At 43.1% G+C, this 25,623-nt stretch overlaps 1 long non-coding RNA gene across 1 annotated transcript in view; it reads right to left on the bottom strand.

Moving 5' to 3' along the window:
* The window catches only part of LOC113624081 (uncharacterized), a 38,913-nt gene that overhangs the window by 9,445 nt on the left and 3,845 nt on the right, over positions 1-25,623 (bottom strand). Inside the window, exon 2 of the long non-coding RNA XR_003434205.1 lies at positions 18,158-18,347. This is a non-coding gene — a long non-coding RNA (uncharacterized LOC113624081). The remainder of the gene's footprint in view (positions 1-18,157; positions 18,348-25,623) is intronic.

Below are 25,623 nucleotides of genomic sequence, written 5' to 3'. Positions count from 1 at the left end.
AAATCAGAGGGGTAAAGCCCTATGGGGATGATGTGACAATACCGAATGAAACTAGACGTGTATTTAACCCTTGCCCCAGCAACCCCGTTTCCAGGAATTTATCGTGAAGATTTATTTCCAACTTTATGAAAATACTTATGTGCATGGTTCTTCACTGCAACATTATACGTAATAGCAAAATAGTGGAAACTGCCTCGATACCCATAATCAGAGAGAGCATGAATTAAACATGGTACACCCACAAAATGCACCACTAGGCAGCTGTAAAAAAGGAATGAGAAAGAGTTCTAAAAGTTCTTATGGAACATGCTTCCCAGAATATACTGTTAAGTAGAAAAATAGAGTGATACATTGTATGTTATCTTTTGTGTACAAAGAGAAATAAGAAAATACATACAAATCTGCTTATTTTTGCCAAATCACAAGAAGGGTAAACTAGAAACGAATGAAACCACATTTAATTACCCACAGGGGTGGGGAGGAATGGAGTGAAAGGGAAAGGAAAGAGAATGATATTTCTCTGAATATACTTTTTCTGCATAGTTTTGACAAACTTTTGGAACTTTGTTAATGTGTCATATGTTGAGTAAATAAAATTCCATCAGTATGGATGGGGAGCTCACCACCCCTAAAACTGAATAAAACCAAAACAAATAAACTGAACTATATATCAAATCGATAACATAACCGCATAAGAAAAAGAAGGGAAAAAAAGAACTAATCCAAGTAGCTTTGAATGCAGTACTTTGACTTTATACCCTTCGTATAAACACAAAAAGAACTGCAAAGAATCTTTAACTTTACTTAATAATTTTGTGGTTGGTAGAGATAGGAGTGTAACAATTCTGAGACAATTTTTGTGTATCATAAGACTGAGAAAATGAGATATTGTTAGGAGCCAGAGTTTTCATTGTGGGAGAAAGGAGGCATAAGTAAGGAACAGAGAAAGGTGAGTGTATTAGTTTCCTAAGGCTGCTGTAAAAAGTACCACAAACTGGGTGGCTTAAAACAACAGAACTGTTTTGTTTCCCAGTTCTGGAGGCTGGAAGTCCCAGATCAAGGTGTCAGCAAGGTTGGTGCCCTCTGAGGCTGTGAGGGAGATGACTTCTCCCCTAGCTTTTGGTGGTTTGCTAGCAACTCTGGCATTCCTTGGCTTATAGAAGCATTGCCCTCATTTCTGTCTTTGTCTTCATGTGCTGTTCTCCCTGTATGTGTCTCAGTTCCCCCTTTTTAAGAGTGGATAAATCCGGGCTTCCCTGGTGGCGCAGTGGTTGAGAGTCTGCCTGCTGATGCAGGGGACACGGGTTCGTGCCCCGGTCCGGGAAGATCCCACATGCCGCGGAGCGGCTGGGCCCGTGAGCCATGGCTGCTGAGCCTGCGTGTCTGCAGCCTGTGCTCCGTAACGGGAGAGGCCACAACAGTGAGAGGCCCGCATACCACAAAAAAAAAAAAAAATGATGACAATAATGGATTATAACATATTGAATCAAAAAGAATGCATGAGTCCACAGTGATCCTAAAAATGAAACCAACATACAAATAAACTGGGGGAGATGGGAAAGCTCTTCTTTAGAGTAGAAAGATGACAAATGTGGAAGGGATGAGAGTTAGAAAACAAACCTTCTGCAACCATCACTGAGTAACTGATTCAAACAATATTCAAACCATTGAGTAAAAGATCGTTGGGTAAACAGATATTTACAGTCTCAAAGTGGCTCCCCAGAGATTATTTAGTAATTACAAAGAGAAAAGATGGATATCTTTATGGTAGAGAAATACAGTGGAGAAGGTAGAGCGCACTGCCTCTGCCTTTACCAGTGGTTAAGTAAACATCAACAACGATGACACACTCTGACATGAGGTACCTCCTGGTGTAACCCGCTGAGAAGAACACAGTGGCACTTACGCATGGGTCCCGCCAAAACTGAGACATCCAAATCAAATCTTGAGGAAACAATCCAACAAATGCAAATTGAGGGAGGTTCTCAAAACAGTGGGTTTGTATTCTTCAAATACATCAGTCATGAAAGACAAAGAAAGGCGGAGAAATTTCCAGGTTAAAAGAATGGGATTTTTTTTTTTACAGGAGCTTAGACATTTACCCTAAAATTTACATAGAAGTAAAAAAGATCCTTGACTAGGTAAGTCATCTTTAAAAAAGGAAAGCAAAGAGGGAGGATTTACCCTACCAGAAGTTAAGACCTACTACAAAGCCATTGTAATAAAAATAGCCCTAAAAGAGACCAATGGACCAATGCAATACAGCAGAGCACTTAGACAGACTCATGCATATTTGCAAATTTAATATAAGATAACTTGGCATCACTAATCAATAGGGGAAAGATAGATTTTTTTTTAAAGGTAAATGGTATTGGGAAAACTGGCTCACTCTAAGGAGAAAAATAAAACTGTTCCTTACCTAACACAACATAACCTATCCCAAAGATCCACTGACATTTTACACAAGAGATATCTGAAAGGCAAGCAAACATATGCTGTTAAACTCATCAATAAGGAGTTTAGGAAAGGAAACCAGAATAACAGAAAAGGAAACCAGAATAACAAAAGGCTGGGTTCCCACAGCAAAGGGCTCAATGAGCCAAGAGCCAGGGAGGGGAGAGGCAGGAAGCAGGGAGAGGACCCTCGAAGTGTGCAGTGGGAGCGGGAACTAGTCCAGCAATTAACCAATTAGGTTAATCTAATTTAATCTAATCTAATACATGACTCAGCAATTCCACCCCTGGACACCCACAGGGACTTTCTTTTTTTTTTTAATTTTTTAAAATTTATTTTTTTTTTACATCTTTATTGGAGTATAACTGCTTTACAATGGTGTGTTAGTTTCTGCTTTATAACAAAGTGAATCAGTTATACATATACATGTTCCCATATCTCTTCCCTCTTGCATCTCCCTCCTCCCCCCCCCCCCCCCCCCCCCCCCCCTTCCCTATCCCACCACAGGGACTTTCTTTGTGGAGGCATCTCTGGGGAACATCATGACTGATTGATTCCAGGTCTAAATAGGTCAGACCAGATTCTCAAGGAACCAGATGAGGACACTAAAGTCATGTTAAAAGAACTCAGTGTCCAACCTGAAGACGCTCCCACTGGCCAAAGATGGGATGCTTTAAGCACCAATAATGATAATAACCACAGTGGAAACCAATTGAACGTGTTTATATTCATGAGTTCATAATGATGCCAAAAAACAAGCAAACAAAAAAGGATTGACTGCTTTTAGACAATACTAGGAAACTGCTTCATTATTTTGAAAGCAGATAAATAAGGGGAAGGAATCAAGTAATTATCGTGCTTTTCTGAAATGAACTGTACTTCAGAGTTAAACCAAATAGGTGATGAAGGAACATTTCTCTTTATATATATATTCCAACAAATACACAAAGAAAGAATGATAGAAATTAAAATATCACTGTTATGGACTGAATTTTGTCCTCCTGAAATTCATACATTGAAGCCCTAACTTCCAGTGTGACAGTATTTAGAGATGGGGCCTTTAAGGAGGTAATTAAGGTTAGATGAGGTCATAAGGGTGGGGCTCTAATTCAATAGACTGGTGTCCTTATATGAAGAGGAAGGGATGCCAGAGATCTCTTTTTCATCAGGCTCACAGAGGAAAGGCCATGTGAGAACATGGCATGAAGACAGCCATCTGCAACCACATAGAGAGGTCTCACCAGAAACCAACCCTGCTGGCACCTTGATCTTGGACTTCCGGACTGTGAGGAAATAACCTTCTGTGGTATAAGGCCCCCAGTCTGTGTTAATCTTTTATGGCAGCCCAGGCAGACTAATACAAGCACCAGTTTGCAACCCCTAATGAATTATGGATCTGGGCAATGATCTCCAATGGCTGACACCACCAAAGAGACAGAACCAGACAAACACACCTCCTGATGGTACCACCGAGGAAGTTGTCCAGACAAAATAAACAAAAAACCCCACAAAACAACTGGAGTCTGTTAGATGTAGCTAGTAATTTACAGGAAATACCAGGGACAGAGGACCATGTTAACCAACACCAGAAGGATGTAATCAGCAAAACCCACAGTGCAGGAAATTTGACAAGATTGTTTCCTTGCAAAAAATTGCAAGGAAAATAAAATAGAGGAAACCCCTCTAGATTAGAAGAGATTGAAGAATCATAGCAAACAATCACAATGTATGGACCTCATTGATCTCAATTCAAACAAACAAATTTTAACCCCCCCAAAATTTTAAGACAAAAACTATGAATACTGACTAAGTTTTTAATAATATTAAGGAGCTATTTTTAATTCTGTTCATGTGCGATAATAGTTTTATATTTTCTAAAGAGCGTTTATCTTTTAAATATATAGACTAAAATATTTGCAGGTGAAATAATATGTGGGGGATTCGATTTGAAATAATCCGAAGAGTTAAGAAATGGGAGGAGGTATAGATAAATAAGACTGGCCACGCACTGGCGATAGCCAAAGCTGGGTGATGGCTAAACAAGGTGCTATATTATCCTCTCGACTGTTAAAAGCTGGACATTTTCTGGAATAAAAAATTGTTTTCTTGAGTACTGAGTATTTTTAAAAGTGATAAACAAAATGAGATTTTCTCTTAGGTAAATTAAATATATAATACACAAAACAAAACACATTTTACAAGAGTACTAACAAAGCAATACACATCTAACACGTAGAGGAGTTGTTGTCTGGAGGAGCGGGAGTAGGGTCTGGGGATAAAGGGAATTGGTTCATCATTTAAATAAACCTGCAGGGCTTTCCTGGTGGCGCTTAGGAGTCTGCCTGCCAGTGCAGGGGACATGGGTTCGAGCCCTGGCCTGGGAGATCCCACATGCCGCGGAGCAACTAAGCCTGTGCACCACAACTACTGAGCCCATGTGCCACAACTACTGAGCCCTGCAAGCCACAACTACCGAGCCCACGTGCCACAACTACTGAACCCTGCATGCCTAGAGCCTGTGCTCTAGGGCCTGTGTTCCACAACTACCGAGCCCAAGTGCTGCAACTACTGAAGCCCGCGTGCCTAGAGCCCGTGCTCCACAACAAGATAAGCCACCAAAATGAGAAGCCCGAGCACCGCAACGAAGAGTAGCCCCCCTTCGCCGCAACTAGAGGAAGCCTGCGTGCAGCAACAAAGACCCAACGCAGCCAAAAATAAATAAAATTATAAATAAATAAATAAAGCTAGAGAGGGACTGAGGAGTACGTTTAGTGCCATCCTCTGCACCTCAGGTCCAAGGACAGAGAAAAATTGGAAGATGGAAAAGCACAAGGATACACAAAAAATGATTGTAGCCCTACTACCAGCAAGAAGCATTGCTCACATTTCCGTGTTTCCTTCTAGTGTTTTTTCTATATCTATAGAAAACTACCCTCTCCTTTTCACTCATTCTCAGGCTTTGGAGACACATAGAAATGGGTTAAAATTCTGGATTAACCATTTTATGAATGGTGTTATCTTGGACAAGTCGTTTTCTCTTGTCCAACTTTCATTTTCTCATTCTGAAAAGTCGGAACCATCACAAGCACCTAAGATTAGGTGATGATGGGACGCAAAAGCATCTAGAGGCTCCCTGGGGTGGTTCCCACTGGTATTTTGCACAGCTCTGTGCAGAGGCAGTGATAAATATTTGTCAAACTGAACGGGATGAAATTACGAGACAGCAGGATCTCACGTGTGTGTTTTCATCTCAAAGCCTTGTGTTGAGGCACATAATGTTTCTTCCTGTGATTCACTCTCAGTTCCACGTGCAGGGAAAAGAAACTCCCTCTTTGGGGTCACCCAGTTTACATGGTGAGAGACCCCAGAAATGTCTTCTCATCATTTGCAGTGTCTCCCAGGGAAGAGTGCAAAGATGTTGAAGTTGACAGAAGTATTGCGAAAGGCTTCCTGGCTGCTAGCAGTGAGGATGTTCAGTCTCTGGGGCCCAAAGGTTCCCAGGTGGTTTCTGGCCTTCAGAGTCTGGCTTACATGAGCCACCCTGGAAGCCACCACACGTGGTAACGTGTCCATTTCAGAAACGCCATTGGGTGGCTGGGCACAGAGCTGGGGGTCTCCCAGGGGCTCCTGTGCAACATCACTGTGCTCCCTAAAGGTCCAAGCGGTCCCGGGAATGTTTTCAGTTCTAGTGTTCAGCATTTGTTGATAGGAGAAACTGTGCACTCTACTGGCATTTGTGAATTCTGGGACTTTTAGAAGTTTCTAGAATGCAGGCCTCATGGGTCTCAAGGGCCTACTTGACTCCTAGCCAGTCTGGATCCTTGTTCTTCCTTAATCCTTCCAATGATACTTCAGAAGCAGAGCAGGGATTTGGGGTTGTGTTTTTCACACAGGTTTTGGTCTTAGGGGGACACACCAGCACACACAGGAGCACAGGGCCCTCAGCAGGCATCTCGTGCCTCTCCTCTGCCTTCTCAGACCAGGAAGCCCCGTCCAGAGAGGTCAAGGGACCTGTCCAGGGTCACACAGAGGAGAGTCAGTTCATGCCACGTGGTTCTGGCTTTGGGGTTAGGAGAGAAAAGGTGAGATCATGAGAGCAAACCTAAGAGGGCTCGTCCTCCAGAAGCCCAGACTGAAATGTCATGAAGTCACAGAACCAGAAACCTGGCTCCTGGACAGACCTTCCTGCTCTTCCAGGCACTGGGGGGTGGGGGCAGGGTAGAGGGGTTAAGAGCTCAGACTCGACTTACATGGACCCAGGTTCCAGCCCTTAGATGCATTTACCGGCTGCATGAATTTAGGGAAGTTACTCCACTGCTCCGTTTTGGTTTCCTCCTTAGTGAAACCTATCCCCCTGCAGAGTTGTAAAAATTGAATGACTCAAGGCAAAAAGTGCCTGCCCGATGGTAGGCCCAATGTGAACGCATGATCACTATGGCCCACAGTACTGCGGGGAGAGGCAGGGGTGCAGGCCCTGACTCCCCACAGGTGACTCTGTCTTTGGGGAAATCTCGCAGCCTGTCTCCCAACCTGTAGCCTCAGAGTAAGGAGACTCATTGCACAACGAGGCAATGTGTGTGGAAGCACTTTGTGGACTGCCAAGCACAGGCCAGGGCCCAATACAATGACTGCTGTTACAAAACATCTGGTCCAACACCATCAATTCAAGGAGGAGGTCAGAACACGCCACCCCAAAATATGCCACTCTGGCATATCGCCCATTTTGTGTTAAAGGCACTTAAAAAAAAACAGCAGATACAAGAAGAACACCCTGACTTTCCTTTTTTTTCTTAAAAGCAAGAGATGAAACTCCCATGTGAAAGATGTCCTCCCTACACCAGAGAGACAGTAACATGCATATCGTCAAGAATGGTCAGGAGAGACCACAGAGTTCTGTGCCTTGTTAAAATAACTCTTATCTTCCTTTAGCCTGTCCTCTTATTTTAGTTTCTTTCCCACCACTGCTTCTCTCCGTTTTACCTCGTATAAAAGCACAGAGATTTTGCCACTTCTTTGGGTCTTCATGTCCTTTGAGGGCTCCTGTGTCACACAAAACTTCTGTTAAATAAATCTGTATGCTTTTCTCCTGCTGACCTGTCTTATGTCAATTTAATTCTCAGGCCAGCTGAAAAACCCTAGGAAGGTAGAAGGAAGACCCTGCTCCCCTACAAAAGCAAAGCCTCAAAGGTCCTGGGTCTACTTTCCATGGAGCCTCCATCTGGCTGGTACTCATCTGCCTCCCCCGTCTGTCTGATTTTAGCCTGAGAAGTCAATTCAAGCCCGAAGTCAGCCCATCCTTCTCACTGAGCTTCCATCAGCGTTTCAGCCCGCCTGGGTCACGTGTGCCTGGGGACAAGGCAGAGGCCCTGGCTAGGATGTGACAGCAGCAGGTCACACAGGCAGGGTCCCCATAGCAGGGCACAAGCTGGGGCACTGGGAAGCTGAGCTGAGAGGGATGCTAACATCTGAGAACTCCGGAGCTGGAAGCAGGCTGGTCCAGATGCTCACGTTGTTGATAGAGAAACTGAGGCCCAGAGCAAAGAAAGAACTTACTCAGGGACACATGGCCCTGCTGGCAACACTGGGACTGGAATTCTGGTTTGCAGTTCTATACTCTTTCTCCCACACCTTGCCCTTGGAACGAATATTCTAGTAAGTGCAGGCTTCGATCTGGACATGTTCATTCTGAGCTCACAAATACAAATGCTTAATCCTCTGTAACATTCTTGGTCACGGTCTTGTTTTTTTTCTTTTTTTTTTTTTTTTTTTGCCACATTGCGGCATGCAGGATCTTAGTTCCCTGACCAGGGATGGAACCCATGTCCTGTGCAGTGTGTGGAAGCACGGAGTCTTAACCACTGGACCGCCAGGGAAGCCCCTTGGTTAGGGTCTTGAATGCAGTTCAAGGAGTTAACTCCTGGGGGTAGGTGTCATAAACCCAGAGCCATGTTCAGTGTAAGCATTGCTCTGGCCTGTAATTTCTTATTTTAGTAACACTGAATAGCACCCCCAGGCCCACTGATTACTGGATGGCTCATTAAGGCCACAGGTCCTGGGAACAGCAAAGGGAAATCAAAATGAAAATCACAGTCTCTCCAAAGCACAGGCCTTTATTAAATCCCAGTCTACTGGTAACATTTCAGGATACAAAGAGATTTCTGCTCTCTTTTGGAACTGTGGGAAGATTTAAATCAACAGTCTTTTGTTGAGTGTCGCCTATGGTGGATAGTTTGGGATGACTGAACTTCAGCCTCGTGGGAGAATCAGACAGCATACATTTGAAAAGCACTTTACAGTTTACAGAGCCTATTCATGTTGTCTCAGTTAATCCTTACTACAGCCCTGGGAGGCATCAGACACTCAGAGAGGTAAGGCAATTTGCCAAGTATAGGCCAGCAAGTGGAGAGGCCAGGATTAACCCCAGGTCTTCTGCCTACAGATTCAGGTCACTTCATACTATACCATGCAACACACAGATACAGTGAAATTGTTAGGAGACACAGGCCGGAGAATCTAAAAAATTTATTCTTATTATTCTGTGAAAAGCTCTTGGAGGGATTAGCATTTGATATAGGTCTTTAAATGGCTATGATTATTTTCTTTTTTTCCTATTTTAATAGGTCACTGTAGATGATGTGGAAAGTGTAATAAAATGCAACAAACAAAAGATTGATAATCCTGATACAGAGTTGCTGCCTCTATAAATCATTTACATTGCTCCTTCCAGTTTTTTCTTTGTGTTTTTTAAACTAGTTGAAATCATACTCTCTATATGGCTTTGAATTGTCTTTTTCTCCCCTTTAATGTACATTTTATCACATCCTCTTTGAATGGGTTAAACACCAGCGGGTCTGTGATTAGGGAATTCTGGACTAAGAACATAGCTGGAGGGACTTTCCTGGTGGCGCAGTGGTTAAGACTCCACGCTCCCAATGCTGGGGGCTTGGGTTCGATCCCTGGTCAGGGAACTGGATCCCACGTGCATGCCACAACTAAGGAGCTGGTGAGCCGCAACTAAGGAGCCTGCCAGCCGCACCTAAGACCCAGCATAGCCAAATAAAAAAAGAAAGAAAAAAGAAAGAACATAGCTGGAGAAAAGGTGTGGGGACAGGGAAACGAAGGGCGTATTCAGGAAACGGTGAGTAATTCTTCGAGACTAAACTTGTAACTCTATGATGAGCTGAGGTTTACCAAGGAATCTAGAAAGACCTTTAATATCAGATGGTGGAGAGCCTTGAATGACACACCAAGGAATTTGTAGTTTACTCTATTCTCATTAAACAACAATACACTTTACACTGTACATATTTAGAAAAATACATATGAGAACATTCAGAAATAAGTCACAATCTGTGCAGATATAATTGCTATTAATATTTTGAAACATGTGTAACCTACCAATTTTTTTCTGTACACATATTTCTTTTTTCCCCAAACAGAGACATAAAACACATATTCTTTTCTAATCTGATTATAATTCCATTAACATCTTTCTTGGTCATTAAAAATTCTTTTGCAATAATGGTTTTTAAACATTGTATGCACCGGAACTCTGTTTTTAAACAAAATCCTACCAGGAACCTCAAAGGCCAAAAGGGATATAAGTAGAACTACTGTGATCAGAACATGGGTAGGAGCCCTGATGCCCGCCTGACCCTGTAAGACACCCTGACCCCGTTCTGAAAAACACTGTTGCCTAATGTCATTTTTATGGCTGCAAGGTAAGAGCATAGCATCACTTAATCAGCTTGCTCAGTTGTTTCCAATTTTTCCCTTTGTAAATTGATACTACGTTCTTGGAGCACATCCCATAATTATTTCCCAGTGAAGGTTTCTGAACATGGGGTGTGACATAATCAGAGCTATTAGCATGAATGTCAAATACAGCAAAATCTTACTTAACTGGAACTCAGCTAACCACAATCCTTAATTAACCAATTTTCTTTTGCTCAACTTTGGGAACATAAAGGAAACTCTCTACCTTCCTCCCTTTTCTTCTCTCTCTCTCAAACACATACACAAGCACACATGCACAGAACTATGAAATAGGGATACAGTTAACAAATATATGCAATCACTGTACTCTGAGAACTAATATATGCAATATATACTCTGAGAACTATGAAACATTACTGAGAGAAATTAAAGGTGAGTGCAAATGGTGAGACGTACCATACTCATGGACTGGAAGATTCAGTATTGTTAAAATGCCAATGCTCCCCCAGATTAATCTATAGAGTCAACACAATGACCTTCAAAATATTAGCAGGGTTATTTTGAAAAATTTAGTAAGCAAATTTTAAAATTTATGTGGAAATGCAAAGCATGTAGAATAGCCAAAACAACATGGAAAAAGAGCAAAGTTGGAGGCCTCACCCAATCCGGTTTCACGACCTACTATAAAGCTGACAGAAATCAAGATAGAATGGTATTCAAGTAAAGGTTGACATATAGACCAATGGAACAAAATAGAAAGTCCAGAAATAGATCCACACATACATGTGGTCAACTGGTTTTCTAGCAAAGGTGCCAAGACAATTAAATGGAAGAAAGGATAATCTTTTTAACGAAAGGTGCTAAAATAATTGGTGGCTATACGTACAAAAATGAGCTAAAACTATAAACCTTTAAAAAAATAGGAGAAAACCCTAGTGATCTTGCGTTAGGCAAAGATTTAAAAAATAGGACACATAAAATTTAAAAAATCAATAACTTGGACTTCATCAAAATTGAAAATGTCTGCTCTTTGAAAGCACAATTAGTTAAAAGAAAAGGTGGGACTTCCTTGGTGGTGCAGTGGTTACGAATCCACCTGCCAATGCAGGGGACACGGGTTTGAGCCCTGGTCCAGGAAGATCCCACATGCCGCAGAGAAACTAAGCCCATGCGCCACAACTACTGAGCCCGTGTGCCACAACTACTGAAGCCCACACACCCTAGAGCCGACGCTCTGCAACAAGAGAAGCCAACACAATGAGAAGCTCGTGCACCGCAACGAAGAGTAGCTCCCACTCGCTGCAACTAGAGAAAGCCCGCGCGCAGCAACGAAGACCCAACACAGCCAAAATAAATAAATAAAATAAATTTTTAAAAAAAAGAAAGAAAAGAAAAGGCAAGCCACAGACTGGGAGACTATGTCTGCAAACATACACAAAATAAAGGACTTATGTCCACAATATGTAAGGAATTCTCAATATTGAGACAAGACAATTAAAATCAGGCAAAAGATCTGAACATTTTATCAGAAACACTGACGCCAAATAAGCGCATGAAAAGATGTTCAACATCATTAGTTGTTAGGGAAATGCAAATTTAAACCAAATGGAGATACCACTACATATCCACTGCAGTGGATAGAATTTAAAAGACAATGCCAAGTTTGGCTAGAAGGTGGAGCAATGGGTTAGCATTTATTTACAAAGTTAAACATTCACTTACCGTATGACTCAGGAATTCCACTCTTGTGTATTTTTCAAGTGAAGTGAAAATATTTAATATATGTCTACACAAAGATCTGTACGTGAACATTTATAAGAGCCTTGTTCAGAGTAGCCAAAAACTGGAAACAGTCCAGATGTCCATTGATTGGTAAATGGATAAAGAAAAATCTATACCTAAACGGAATACTACTCAGCAATTAATAGGTATAAACTACTTATACATGCAACAACATGATGAATCACAAAAGCATTACTAAGTGAAAAAAGTCAGACACAGAAGACTACATACTATATGCATTCATATGAAGTTCTAGAAAAGAGAACCTGGAGTGGTTACAGCAGATCAGCTGTTGCTAGGGGTTCAGGGATGGGGGCGGGGACTGACTGCAATGTTCTAAATTATATTTTTGACAGCAGTTGCACTACTAAAGACATATGTCAAAATTCATCATGTAGACTTAAAATTGGTCAATTCTATTATAAATAAATTATGCTTCTATTGGCATTTGGATTCATCTTCGTTCACTTTTTTGTCATTCTTCTAGCCACTTAGCGGTTCACATTTAATGGTTCAGATTTGCAATGTCTGCTAAGTGTCAAGAATAGAGTTTGTGTTTCTTGTTATTTTCCTTGGTTGTTTTTGAGCAAAAAAAGAAGTGGGAACACCTTTCCTTCACCATTTTAAACTTGGAAGTCTTACAGATGATATTAAAAACCATGGACTGGAGCTATCCCTATTTCTTAATCATTAATTTACATTTTGAGACACTACTCCTCAGTCCCTACAATGATAAATAAGGACTCAGATCTCCCTCACCTTCCCATTTCCACTTCCCTCTCCCCCCAATGTAGTTATAGTCAGGACATATTTAATTATGATTGTGCAAATGTCATTCACTAGAGCATCACTCGAACTCTCTGCCCACCCCATAACACCTTAGTTATTCAGTCCTTCACTTTTACTGGAGTTACTCATTTTCTCATGTGCCTGATTTTCTACACATTTAATTTTTCCTAATATCCCAATAAAGCCTGCTTCAGTTCTATTAATAATGTTTTCCGTAATCTCAAATATATCATGTTCATCTTATTCCTAGAGACCTTCTTCTCAGAGCCTTCCTTCCAAGTTCTCCAATTTAAACTGTATGCGGTACCAATGTCAACCAGAAATTTCCATTCACCATCATCGTGGGGATTCATGTTGCCTCTTGCGCTTCGGATCCCTTGCTTCCTGGATTCCATGTATTCCTTTCTTGGTTTACTCCCTCGTTTTATTGGATCACTACCTCCAGTAGTTCACTAAAGGTACAAGGGAAGTAAATGATTTTTGTTCTTGCCTGTCTGAAAGTATCTTATTCTATCTTCATTTGATGAACAGCTTGGTTGAATATAGAAGTGTAGGATATAAATCAGAATATTGAAGGCATTGGCCCATTGTCCACTAGATCCCAAAGTGTTGTTGAGAGGTCCATTGATTCTGATCCTCTTCTTTTTCTCTCTAGAAGTTTATAATATCTTCTCTGTATCCCTGATAGTCAAAAACTTCACCGTGGTGTACCTGACCATGGGTCTTTTTCATTCTCCGTGCTAGGCCCATCCCTTGAGCTAGCTCTTTTGAGTTGGAAAATCATGCTTTAGTTCTGAGAAGTTTCCTTCATAATTTTGTTCCCTTGGCTCTCTATCTGGCATTTCTAGTAGTTGGCTTTTAACCTCTTAGACTTATCCTCTTGCTTTATTTATTTTTTTAGATTTAAAAATTTTTATTTATTTTTGTCTGTGTTGGGTCTTCGTTGCTGCACACGGGCTTTCTCTAGTTGTGGCGAGCGGGGGCTACTCTTTGTTGCGGTGCATGGGCTTCTCATTGCAGTGGCTTCTCTTGTTGTGGAGCAGGGGATCTAGGCGCGCAGGCGCTCTAGGCGCACAGGCTTCAGTAGTTGTGACACACAGGCTCAGTAGTTGTGGCTCACGGGCTTAGTTGCTCTGCGGCATGTGGGATCTTCCCGGACCAGGGATTGAACCCGTGTTCCCTGCATTGGCAGGCATATTCTTAACCACTGCGCCACCAGGGAAGCCCTACTTTTTATATTGAATTTTTATTTTGAGTCGTATATGTAACTTTCCAGAGGTTTTCCTTATTTAGTGGATTTTTTTTTTTTCCCCAAAGCTTTCTGGTTCTTCTTTCATAGATCATCCCTACTCTTTTCAGGGAGATTGTCAGTTTGAGGTTGTCTCTGATCCTCCCAATTCTTTTTCCCATTTTTTTTTTTGTTTGTTTTGTTTTCTGTCTTCAAGTTAAAAGATTTCCCCTGTGTCTGGAGGTACTTAGCCATCGGCTTTCACTTGGGAGCCTAGAAATCTCTTTGCACGTAAGCCAGACTTGGGTCCTAGGGCTTCAGTCTAATAGGACAGAACTTCAAACCAGCTCATTGTAAAGAATCCCAAATGGTAGTCTCTGGGATTTACTTCAGAGAAGATTCTTATCTCCTGCCTTGGGTGGGGATATAAAACTTGCTACTGGCATTCTAGGAAGGGGGAGGGGCAGTATTCAGATTTTCACTCAATTCCCCCATTTCTGGTCTGTGCGTCCTCCTACCCCACATGCCCACTTTCAAATCCTCTTCAATTACCATTGCCTCTCTTCCCATTTCCTTGGTCCTTATGGACTTAATACTTTAAAAAAAAATTTTATTGAAATATAGTTGATTTAGTTTGATATAGTTGTGTTAGTTTCAGGTGTACAGCAAAGTGAATCAGTTATACATATACATATATCCACTCTTTTTTAGATTCTTTTCCCATATACATCCTTACAGAGTATTGAGTAGAGTTCCTTGTGCTATACAGTAGGTCCTCATTAGTTATCTATTTTATGTATAGTAGTGTGTATATGTCAATCCCAATCTCCCAGTTTATCCTCCTCCTTTCCCCCTTGGTAACCGTAAGTTCGTTTTCTACATCTGTGACTCTATTTCTGTTTTGTAAATAAGTTCATTTGTACTATTTTTTTAGATTCCGCAAATAAGTGATATCATATGATATTTGTCTTTACTAGATGAATTTTAACCCTCTTTCTAGTCTGAAATTGTGTCTTTCAAGAAACTAGAACCTGATCTCCATGGTGACTTTATTGATTTGTCCTATTCTGGGTGCTCCCAAGATGTCCCACCAATCTCCTTTTAAGATCTTTTCTTCCCTTCTCCAGAATCAACAGCCACAGGTAGGGCTGGCTTCGTGGGTGTGCGGCCTGTACAGTCACACGGGACCCCATACTCAGAAGGGCCCCAGCCTCGATTTACTGCTCTGAGGCCACCGCCTTGAAGTTCTTATTAATTTTCAATCCACGGGCATAACATTTCCATTTTGTGCTGGGCCCCACGAGTTACGTAGCCAGTACTGGCCACGGGAGGGTCGCGCGCCAGGACTCATCTTTCAAGGACTTTAAGGCTCGTGGCCAGAGCTACAAACACCTGTGTTCTGTTAACTCTGCTTCCTGGAAGGGAGGGAGGAGCAAGACATGTTTGTCCCAAGATTAGAAATGCAGAAACCAGCCCCCAACAGGTTCTGCAACCTGCCTGTGATCTTATCACTCGAGAGTTTGGGAAACTCCTGAGCTTTTCAGGCCGCACTCTGAGACCTCACATGAATCTTACAAGGCGGTTTTGCTTCTGTGTAATCGGGGCTGTGCCTATGGCTGTTGACGTCCTTTGACAAAAGGCAATTTTGCATCCGGAGGACTTTATTCATTCATCCACTCGCTCGTTCACTACGAAAACCTTTAGGAAGCACCTACTCTGTTAGCAGAACGAGTGGGCTTTGAAGCAGGGAGAAACGAGTTACCGTGTCCCCCTCTGGCTCTTGTTGGCCACGTGAGCCAGTGAGCCTCAATTTCCCTCCCAGTTTGATGAGGAGAGAACGATTACCTCCCAACTCAGTGATGAGATAACCTGAGTAATGGGCCTTTTATGGCTCCAAACACTCTGTACCCAGCCCGTATTCGTTTCTTTACCTTTCTCCCTAGCCCTACGCAAAACACAGGGGGTTTCAGCTTCAGGTGTGGATAGGCCAGGCCGCTAGCAGGTCCTGGAGCACTCGGAGGGGCCATTCTTCGGGGACACACTTGATTCTCTCTTCCTCCAGCAGAAACGTTGATGGGCGCCCAAGGAGAAAGGAAGCTCATGCATGTGACAGGTGTTTGCACTCTAGACTATCCCAGTGCTTTGTTATTAGCATTTAACAGGTTCCCAGAAAGCTTTGAAGATAATAATACGTCTCCCTCTCAGCTGGTGATCTTGACGTGATATATTTATGTCTGTAGTGAAATTTGGAGGCTCACAAGGAGCCAAGCACTTGCTCTTATCTTTAAAAAAGCTTAAAAGTCTAGTTATGAAAATTAAACCCACAGAGAGGAGTGCCCAGGAATGTGTCCCAAGAAATGCTTCCTCTACAAGCTGTGCCTGTTTTGAGAGATGAATGGGGGAATGATAGAGTGAATGAAGCCTCATGACAATTTATGGCATTTGCATCTCACGTCCCAGCTTACAGAGCTTTGACGGAGCCTTTTCACACCCACTATCCCATTTCTACCTCACAATCTCAGAAGGCGTCTTGGTAAAGTTATCATCTCCACATTGCAGATGAGAAACCTGAGACTCAGAGAAGTGATTCGTCCAGGTCGCACAGCTGGCAGGGAAGTTTCAGGGCCAAGATTCAAATCCACTCTCCTGATTGCAGAGTCTCTGCTCTGTCGCCTCCTAGAAATAGTATTTAGCTATTTCCACACTCAGCAGAACCTCTTAACTAAAATCTAGCTGAGTTGTCCTGGGCTCCAAGCCCTGGGATGTTGGCAACACCAGGGGAGGGGGGTAGGTCCTGAGGAGGCGGTGGAACCAGCTCCGATGCTCAGCTGTGGCCACACCCGGCAGACAGGGGCCCCAGCCTGGCTGAGAAGTGGCCACATTCCAGGAATTTCCATGGCCTGGTCAGGTGAGAATAATGCAGCCCCTCAGGGTGGCCTCATCTGGGGTCAGATCTGTCCCTCTCATCCACTCAAGGACTTTGATCCTGTAATTCTATCCCCCACCCCAGTCAATGTTTCATTTCCATTCACATACAAACCCGCTGTAGTAGTTCACATTTTTACCCTCTCTGTATCTCCCTGCTCTTCCTTACAGGCCTTTACTGACAGTCTACCCTTTTCCTCCGGCTCTGCCTTGAGCCCACTCCAATTCACCTGTCATCCTTAACACGTTACTAAAACCGTCTTGTCAGTGCCGTGCATCTTGCTAAGTCGTGTGCTAAGCTCAACTCTATGCTTAACTATTTTTGTCGGGTTTTTTTATGCTTAACTCTTAATAGCATTTGATGTTTCTTCTTTCTTGATACTTTCTTCACGTGGTTCTGGTCACCATACTCCGCCCGTTTTCCTCATTCCCCTTAGCCGCTCCTTCTGTACTCCCTTTACTAGATTGGTCTGCCCTTCTGACTTCTAAAGGTCACAGAGCCCGCGTCTCAGCCTGGGGCTCTCGCCTCATTCACTCGCTACTCTCGCTCCCCAGGTGTTCTCATTTAGTCCTAGGGCTTTAAATCTCATTTTGACACTAGGACACCCAAATCCACGTCTCCAGCCAGAACATCTCTGAATTCCAGATTCATTTAAATGTAATGTCTCCTCTTGTATTTCTAAGAGACATATCAAACCTGAGGTGTCCCAAATCTTGATTTTCACCCCAAACCCGCTCATAACCATCTCTGCTCCACCATTCACCTCACAACGTTATCCTAGATCCCTAGGATTTTTCTCACAACTACACCCAATCCACTGCTGGCTCCACCTCCAAAGTATATCTATATCCCATTGCCCACGACGGTGCTCTTATCCAAGTACACCCATGTCTGGGTTGGATTCCTGTAACAGCCTCCTGTGCACAGAGAATGTCGCCTGCCATATCAGTAAACAAAGGCTGTTGCGGTCATCAAGCCCTCAGCAACCACAGGCACCCCACGTCCCCATGGTGCACCCGGAGGGCGTTCAGGATGGAGCGAGCAGGATACTGGCCCCAGACGGCTAAGGTGCATATCAAAGAAATGATTTCAATGAGCATCCTGCACCTGCCCATACGTAGAAAAGTGCTAAATGCATTAACTTGAGATTCTGGTTTTTCTTTAATTAACAGTAATCTTTTGACGTTCCAACTACCTGGGGTTTTTTCGTTTTTTGTTTGTTTGTTGCAAAAAATTCCTATATATCCTGGCTCCTCCCTTACCTCTTTGGAGAAATCCCTCAGAGCTACGTGAGAGGCTGTCTCCAGGCTTAAGTCCTCAGTATGTCCGCTGAATAAAACATAATTCCCAACTTTTAGGTGGTGCATTTTTTCAGTCGACACTCCCAATTAGCCATCTTCATTCCACCCTTGTGATCTGTGGCTGTTCCCCATACAGAGACCTGAATAACAACTAAAAGAATAAAATAGAGCATGTCATTCCTCTGTTCAAAATCCTTCAATGACTTCTCAACACATTTAGAATTAAATTGAAATACCTTCTGTGGCCTCAGAAGAAATATTCAAAATACTCATATTTAGCAACTGGTAGGGAAATATATATTATGTATAAGTTTCTATGTAAATCACAATTTAAAAATACATTCCCTTCTATTTTCTAAATAAACCAAACTATATCTGTTTATATAATAAAACTGCTTATAGATGATGTAAGTTGAAACACAGAGCATTCATCAAATCAGTGTAATAATTTCTAAGTCATTTCTGGTTTTTCTGTGATCTTTGGTTTGATACAGTCTCACTAATTAAATAATGTCCCTATTGGGGCTAGGATTTGACAGAGTGAAACACATCAAACTCCTCCAATAACTTCCCCATTAAATCAGTAGCCACTAGGTCACTTGTGGTCTTGAAATACAGAATTTCTCTTAATAAAACAATATTGTTTGCAGTACTGAATTGTCCCTCAGCTTCTGCTGAACCAAGAGTAATTATATTCAAACATTTTCTGAGCCTTACAATATCATCTGAGGTTCTTAACGTAGTCAATATCTTATTACTGGCTAAGCCACAGGGACCCACTGTGGAGGGCCGTATTTTGCCGTATTTCATGAGGTTGACCTTCCAGAGAGGGCCATGTGGCCAAAACCATGTTCTCCACTAGGCTACTTGGTTTTGACTCCTGGCTCGGCCACTTACAGAAATTTAAAATCTCTTTGTTTTAGTTTTCTTGTCTGTAAAATGGGGCTGCTGCTGCTGATAATATTCAAAGGAGTTAACAGGTTTAGACTGGTGTTTGGCCCAGAAGACGTTACATATGCATTGGCTCTCACTCACCAAGGAAAGCAGCGCTGTTAGCGCCCTTGGCCGGAAGACTCGTGGAGGGTTTTAACAAATGCACGCCCTTAGGTGGAAGTGAATTTCAGCAAGAACGGTGAGAAGAGGGGGCTGCACCCTGGTGTCCTCAGGCCCTTCCTTCCTCCACTCCTGGGGTGGGAGTATCTGCCCTCCCAGTGAAGCCCCAACACCTGGCTTATGCCTATGTGGGGCCCCATTTTTCTGCTCCCCCAGGCTCTCCCTGCTCTCTCTGAGTCAGAATCTTGTGAAGCCTGTTATCCCCACACACAGGTCTGGGCTAAGTGGGCAGGACAAGGCAGCCACAGCTGATCCACCAGGAGTCCCTTCCCGCCTCCCTGGTAGGAGCCAGTGATGGTGGCCAGGAGGCAGGACCCACCAGGGACGCCTGGTGTAACACGTAGAAGGGGCTGTAAGGGTGTACTGGCCTCGTATTAGCGCCGTGGGTCCAGGAGACCTTCAGCAATTGGGCCTTGCCCAGCATCTGACCCCGAGGCCAATGACTCTACTGTTCACCTGTTACCCTCCAGACACACAGGCTTCCTTTTGTTCCTCAAACACACCAAGCCCGGTTCCATCTCGGGACTTGTCGCTCTCCCTGGGACATAGTCCCCCATAGTCCTGCACGGTTCTCACTGCATTCCCACCTTGGCTCATCTGGCCCTTCTTCAGAGAGGTTTCCCTGATGACCCCATAAAAATTCTGTGCACTTACCCCACCTAGTCATGGTACCTACCTACCCAGCTGCGTTTTCTAAAGCATCTATCTACTCCCTAAAGTTATATTTTATAGTTATCAGTTTTCTATTCTGTTGTAATAAATATGGCTGAAATAACAGACAACAAATAATGTTGGAAGACGTAGAAAGTGCTGAAAATTTAGAAGAAACAAGTATGAGAACAAATTACACAGGTTTGCAATTTGAAGGTTTGCTATATAGTTGGATAAAATACAGATGTTTCTAACAAGTCCCTGTTCATGGTAGTCACTAGATTGTTTCAAAAATGAAATATGGAAGGAATTACTTTCAAGGAGCTGCTAATGGGAAGATGCACCAGGGAGCATATATTCTCAACAGTAAATAATTTCTTTTATAAAAGCAATATTTCGGGTAAGATTGTGTCCATATAACCAATGAAAGAGTGGCTGCTTTGACTAGAATAATAAAAGGACTCTGAGATAAGGTTGCCTAGAATGCCGCGGGTGAAATCCATCCATGGCCTCATGCACTAGCAGGAAGTGGCAGCAAAGGTGGAAGGCAGAAGTGTGCACATCGCTGCAGGATGCCACGGATCTGGCTAATTTTATAAACACAAGACCTTGCAGATGCCACAGGACTGTCACCCTAACCTGTAATGGGCTGAATACCCGTGAAAGTCCTTTTTCCACCTCGAAGGTTGTTGGTTGTCTCATGGCAAAATACTGAAAAAACCTGTCAGACTTGCAGATGAGTTGTCTTTTTTTTCTTTTTACACAAAATGAAAGTATCAGATTTGGACATGTGATAACAAGTGGCTGTCAGGGGCATACTGCCTGGCAGATATTTTTGGAATTGTGAATACACCTCACTTGTCCCTTTGGAGTAAATGGGATGTTTTAACCAAGCGAGCAGCTGAATGGCTGGATGTGTTGAGTGGCCTTATCTCTATATTTACGACCACAGACGCCCAGGGGGCCCCTAATGCTGCCTGACAATTTATTAGATTTCTGGTGTAACTCCCCCATTTCCAAGAGCTATTACACCTCCCATCCCTCCTTAGACCTCGTACAAGCCCCCACCCCACTCAGCTGATGACTTGCTTCCCATCTCACTGGAACACTCAGGAAAGCCTTTCCAGCCATTCCCACCAGTGCCTGAGCCTGCTCACACGCTCTCAGTTCACAGATGAATTGCCTACAAGGCCAACCCTTCTGCTTGGGCCGCATATCCCGCGCCCCTCTCGCAGCTCAGGGAGAGCCCCCTGAAATCGTGCCCTGTCTCTTCTGCATCAGCATTTTTCCCTCTCTGACAGCTCGTTTCCATCAGCTTATAAACGTCTTAAGCAAGCAAAGAAACAAAAGCAGACCAAAGTCTCTCTGGACTTTACATCGCCTACCAGCTACGGCTCCCCCGCCTCTGTCTGCAACAGAGTTCCTGACAGGTGAGGTCTGCGCTCTTGAACACACTCTATTTGGCTTTCTTGTTGTTGATGGTACCATTGTCCAAATCTGCCGGTGGGCTCCCGGTCCCTGTCCTCCCGTAGTTCTCCGGAGCACTGGACACAGTTGAGGGCTTCTTCCTTTTGGCCACGCTCTCTTCACTTGGCATCCAGGACACCGCATGCTCCTGGCCACCTTCTACCCCCAGGCACTTGGCTCAGGCTCCTTTTCCGGGTCCTCCTTCTGGCCCCTCCTCGTGCACACGCTGCAGCGCCCAGTCTTAGATCTCACACCTTTTTCTCTGTCTACTCTCAGACCCTCGATGACTTTAGCCAGGCTCTGGACTCCCCACTTTATACCTCCAGTTCCTACGTTTCCCCTGAGCATCAAACATCTATGTGACAGCACGTTCAGCATCTCCACTTGGATATCAAATAGACATCACTAACTTAAACATCTTCTAAACTGAACTCTTGATTTTTTCCCCAAACCCTACCATAAGCCCGCACCTAAGTCTTCCCTGTCTCAGTAAAATGGCAACTGCATTCTTATGTAGGTTCAGACCCCAAACGTTGCTGTCATCCTTAACTCTTCTCTTTTCCTCACACCCCTTCCCGTAAGGAAAGACTTTTTACTTCTGCCTTTGAAATTTATGGAGAAGATGACCACTTCTCACCAGCATCTCCACCCTCACCCTACCAGCAGCCCACACCTGGGTCATTTCTGTAGCCTCCAGAGTGATCTCCCTGCCCCTCCACCAGCCCCTTCCAATCTACTCTCCAGACACCCAGTGCAATCCTTCTAAACTATGAGTCAGCTGCCGTCACTCTTCTGCTCTCCATCTCACCGAGGATAAACTCTAATGTCCTTACTATTATCCACAAGAACTTACTCATGACCTGGCCCGGCCACCTCTCTGACCTCCTGCCCTCTGCCACCTCCTCCTGGCTTATTAAGGACCACCTTACTGTCTCAAGGTCTTTGCACCGGGAGTGCTAACCCCCAACAAATCTAAATGGCTAGGTCCCCCAGTTCCTTTTTTTTTTTTTTTAACACTTATTTATTTGGTTGGGCCAAGTCTTAGGTGCGGCACGCGGGATCTTTGTTGCGGCATGTGGGATACAGTTTCCTAACCAGGGATCGAACCGGGGCCCCCTCCATTGGGAGCGGAGTCTTAACTACTGGACCACTGGGAAGTCCCAGTCCCCCAGTTCTTTTATGTCTTCTCTCAAATTTCACCTTTGAGAGGCCTTCCTAGGCCATTCTGTCTAAAATAGCAACTCCCACCCACTCCCAATCTTCACATTCTGCTTTCTTTTTCCTCGTGGCAGTGTTTTGCTATCTGACATATTTTATAATTATTTATTTACTTATTATGCGTCTCCCTCAGCTAGAATGTAAGCTTCATGAGGTAGAGATGTTTTTGTTTATTGCCTTTATCTCCTCCTTTTATCTAAAAAGTGTCTGGTGACTTCTCTGGTGGCGCAGTGGTTAAGAATCTGCCTGCCAATGCAGAGGACACAGGTTCAATCTCTGGTCCGGGAAGATCCCACATGCCGTGGAGTAACTAAGCCCGTGCACCACAACTAGTGAGCTTGCACTCTAGAGCCAGCGAGCCACAACTACTGAGCCTGCAAGCCACAACTACTGAAGCCCACACACGTAGAGCCCGGGCTCCGTACCAAAGACAAGCCACTGCAATGGGAAGCCCACGCACCGCAACGAAGAATAGTCCTTGCTCACTACAACTAGAGAAAGCCCGTGCACAGCAACGAAGACCCAACGCAGCCAAAACTAAAAAAACAAAACAAAACAAAAAGTGTCTGGCACAAGCTAGGCACTCAGTTGTTTAATGCATAAAAAAGTAACTGCTTTGGGGCTTCCCTGGTGGCGCAGTGGTTGAGAGTCCGCCTGCCGATGCAGGGGACACGCGTTCGTGCCCCGATCTGGGAAGATCCCACATGCTGTGGAGCGGCTGGGCCCGTGAGCCGTGGCCGCTGAGCCTGCGCGTCCGGAGCCTATGCTCCGCAACGGGACAGGCCACAACAGTGAGAGGCCTGCGTACCGAAAAAAAAAAAAAAAAGTTACTGCTTTTTTCGAAGTAACATGCTATGGAGAGAGCATTTTGAGACTAGATGTTTGCACATGTGTCCATTGTTATGAAAACACTTGGTTCTATGCATCTTTGTGAGGTATCTTTTTCTTTTATGACTGCCATTAAAAAGAAGTATTAAATTGAACTTAGGACGAAAACTACAAATCACTGTATTACAGTTTTAAGCCAAGATTTAAAGACTAGTGAACTCTTTAATTACGTAACTCTTACTAGTATTTTCACTGAAAGGAAAGTTATTTATTATGTTAATAAGTAAATTAAATTTTTATTTATTTTATCAATAAACATATAAACATTTATTTCATATATTTATGAGTGTTCTATAATATACATCACTAGAACAGTCCTGCATGTATATAATATATACAAAAATACATATCTGTATAATGGGTATGCATGCTCAAAATTTTTCTCTGGTATTTTGCTGTCTAAGGGGTATGTGTTAGGATAGGATTAGATCTGGGCACATGTTTTAGGTTTTTTTGGTTTTTAAAAAAATTTTATTTATTTATTTTTGGCTGCGTTGGGTCTTCATTGCTGAGCGCAGGCTTTTCTCTAGTTGTGGTGAGTGAGGGCTATTCTTCGTTGCGGTGTATGGGCTTCTCATTGTGGTAGCTTCTCTTGTTGTGGAGCATGGGCTCTAGGTGCACAGGCCTCAGTAGTTGTGGCATGCAGGATCAGTAGTTGTGGTTCGTGGGCTCTAGAGCGCAGGCTCAGTAGTTATGGTGCATTGCTCCGTGGCATGTGGGATCAGGGCTTGAACCCATGTCCCCTGCATTGGCAGGTGGATTCTTAACCACTGAGCCACCAGGGAAGTCCCAGGTTTTTATTACATCATATTCTACTTCAAGAACCAATGCGAGAAATGGCAAAAAAATTTAAGGCCATTTTAAATTCGCCATAGGCTTCTTCTGCATGTCATTGTGTTTCATTCATGTTGTTTTATGTAGCAGTTGTTCATTCTTCTTCATTGCTGTACTGTATTCCATTGGATGACTAAATCACATTTGCTTGTCCATTCTCCTGTTGATGGACATTTGGTTGTTTGTAATTTTTGGCTATTATAAAGAAAGGTTTATGAAAATAATTGTACATATCTTTTGGTGAACATATGCACTAATTTACCTTGGGTATATATCTAGGCGTGGAATTACTGGGTCATAATTAGCATAGATTTAGTATAACTTCCAAGACTTTTCCAAAATATTCAATTTATACTCCCATCAGGAAAGTAGAAGAGACCCAATTCATCCATATTCTTGGCGAACCTTGATACTTTCAATTTTTAAAAAATATTTAGTCGTTCTGGTAGATGTGTGGTGGCATCTCATTGTTTTGTTTTTGTTTTTGTTTTTGTTTTGCGGTACGTGGGCCTCTCACTGTTGTGGCCTCTCCCGTTGTGGAGCACAGGCTCCGGACGCGCAGGCTCAGCGGCCACGGCTCACGGGCCCAGCCGCTCCGCGGCATGTGGGATCTTCCCAGACCGGGGCACGAACCCGTGTCCCCTATCATTGTTGTTTTAATTTTCGTTTTTCTGATGACCCATGATGTTAAGCACCTTTCCATATATTTATTGTTCTTTTAGCTGTCCTCTTTTGTGAACTAGTTGTTCAAGTCTAGCCTATTTTTAATTATTTTTTAATTGATTTGTAAGAATTCTTTGTTATGGAGATAAGTCTTTTGTTGAATATATGAATTATGAATACCATCTCTCAGTCTTTTGTTTGCCTTAACAATGTCTTTTGATGAACTAAAACTTTAAATGTTAACGAAGTCCAATATAACAATCTTTCCTTTCATGGATAGTGCTGTTTTGTGATCTTTTAAGGAAATCTATCCTATCCTAAGCCATAAACATATTTACCTACTTTTTTTTTTTCTTAGAAGCTTTATGGTTTTACCTATCACAGGTAGGTATGTGATTCATTTCAAATTAATTTTTGTGTGAGATAGGGGGTCAATAATTTTCATATGAATTCAATTCAAATGATCCAGAATCATTTACTGTAGAACAATCCTTTCCCCACTGAATTTTAGCAGCACCTTTGTTGAAAATCAGGTTATCTTACATGTATCTATGGGTCAGTTTCTGGACTTTGTATTCAGTTCCATTGATCTT

The sequence above is a fragment of the Aethalodelphis obliquidens genome, unplaced genomic scaffold (assembly GCF_003676395.1).
Source record: "Aethalodelphis obliquidens isolate GAN/ISIS:26980383/991018 unplaced genomic scaffold, ASM367639v1 scaffold12, whole genome shotgun sequence".
NCBI classification, from domain to species: Eukaryota; Metazoa; Chordata; class Mammalia; order Artiodactyla; family Delphinidae; genus Aethalodelphis; species Aethalodelphis obliquidens.
The sequence above is the reverse complement of the archived record's forward strand: the minus strand, read 5'-3'. Positions and strand labels throughout refer to the sequence as shown.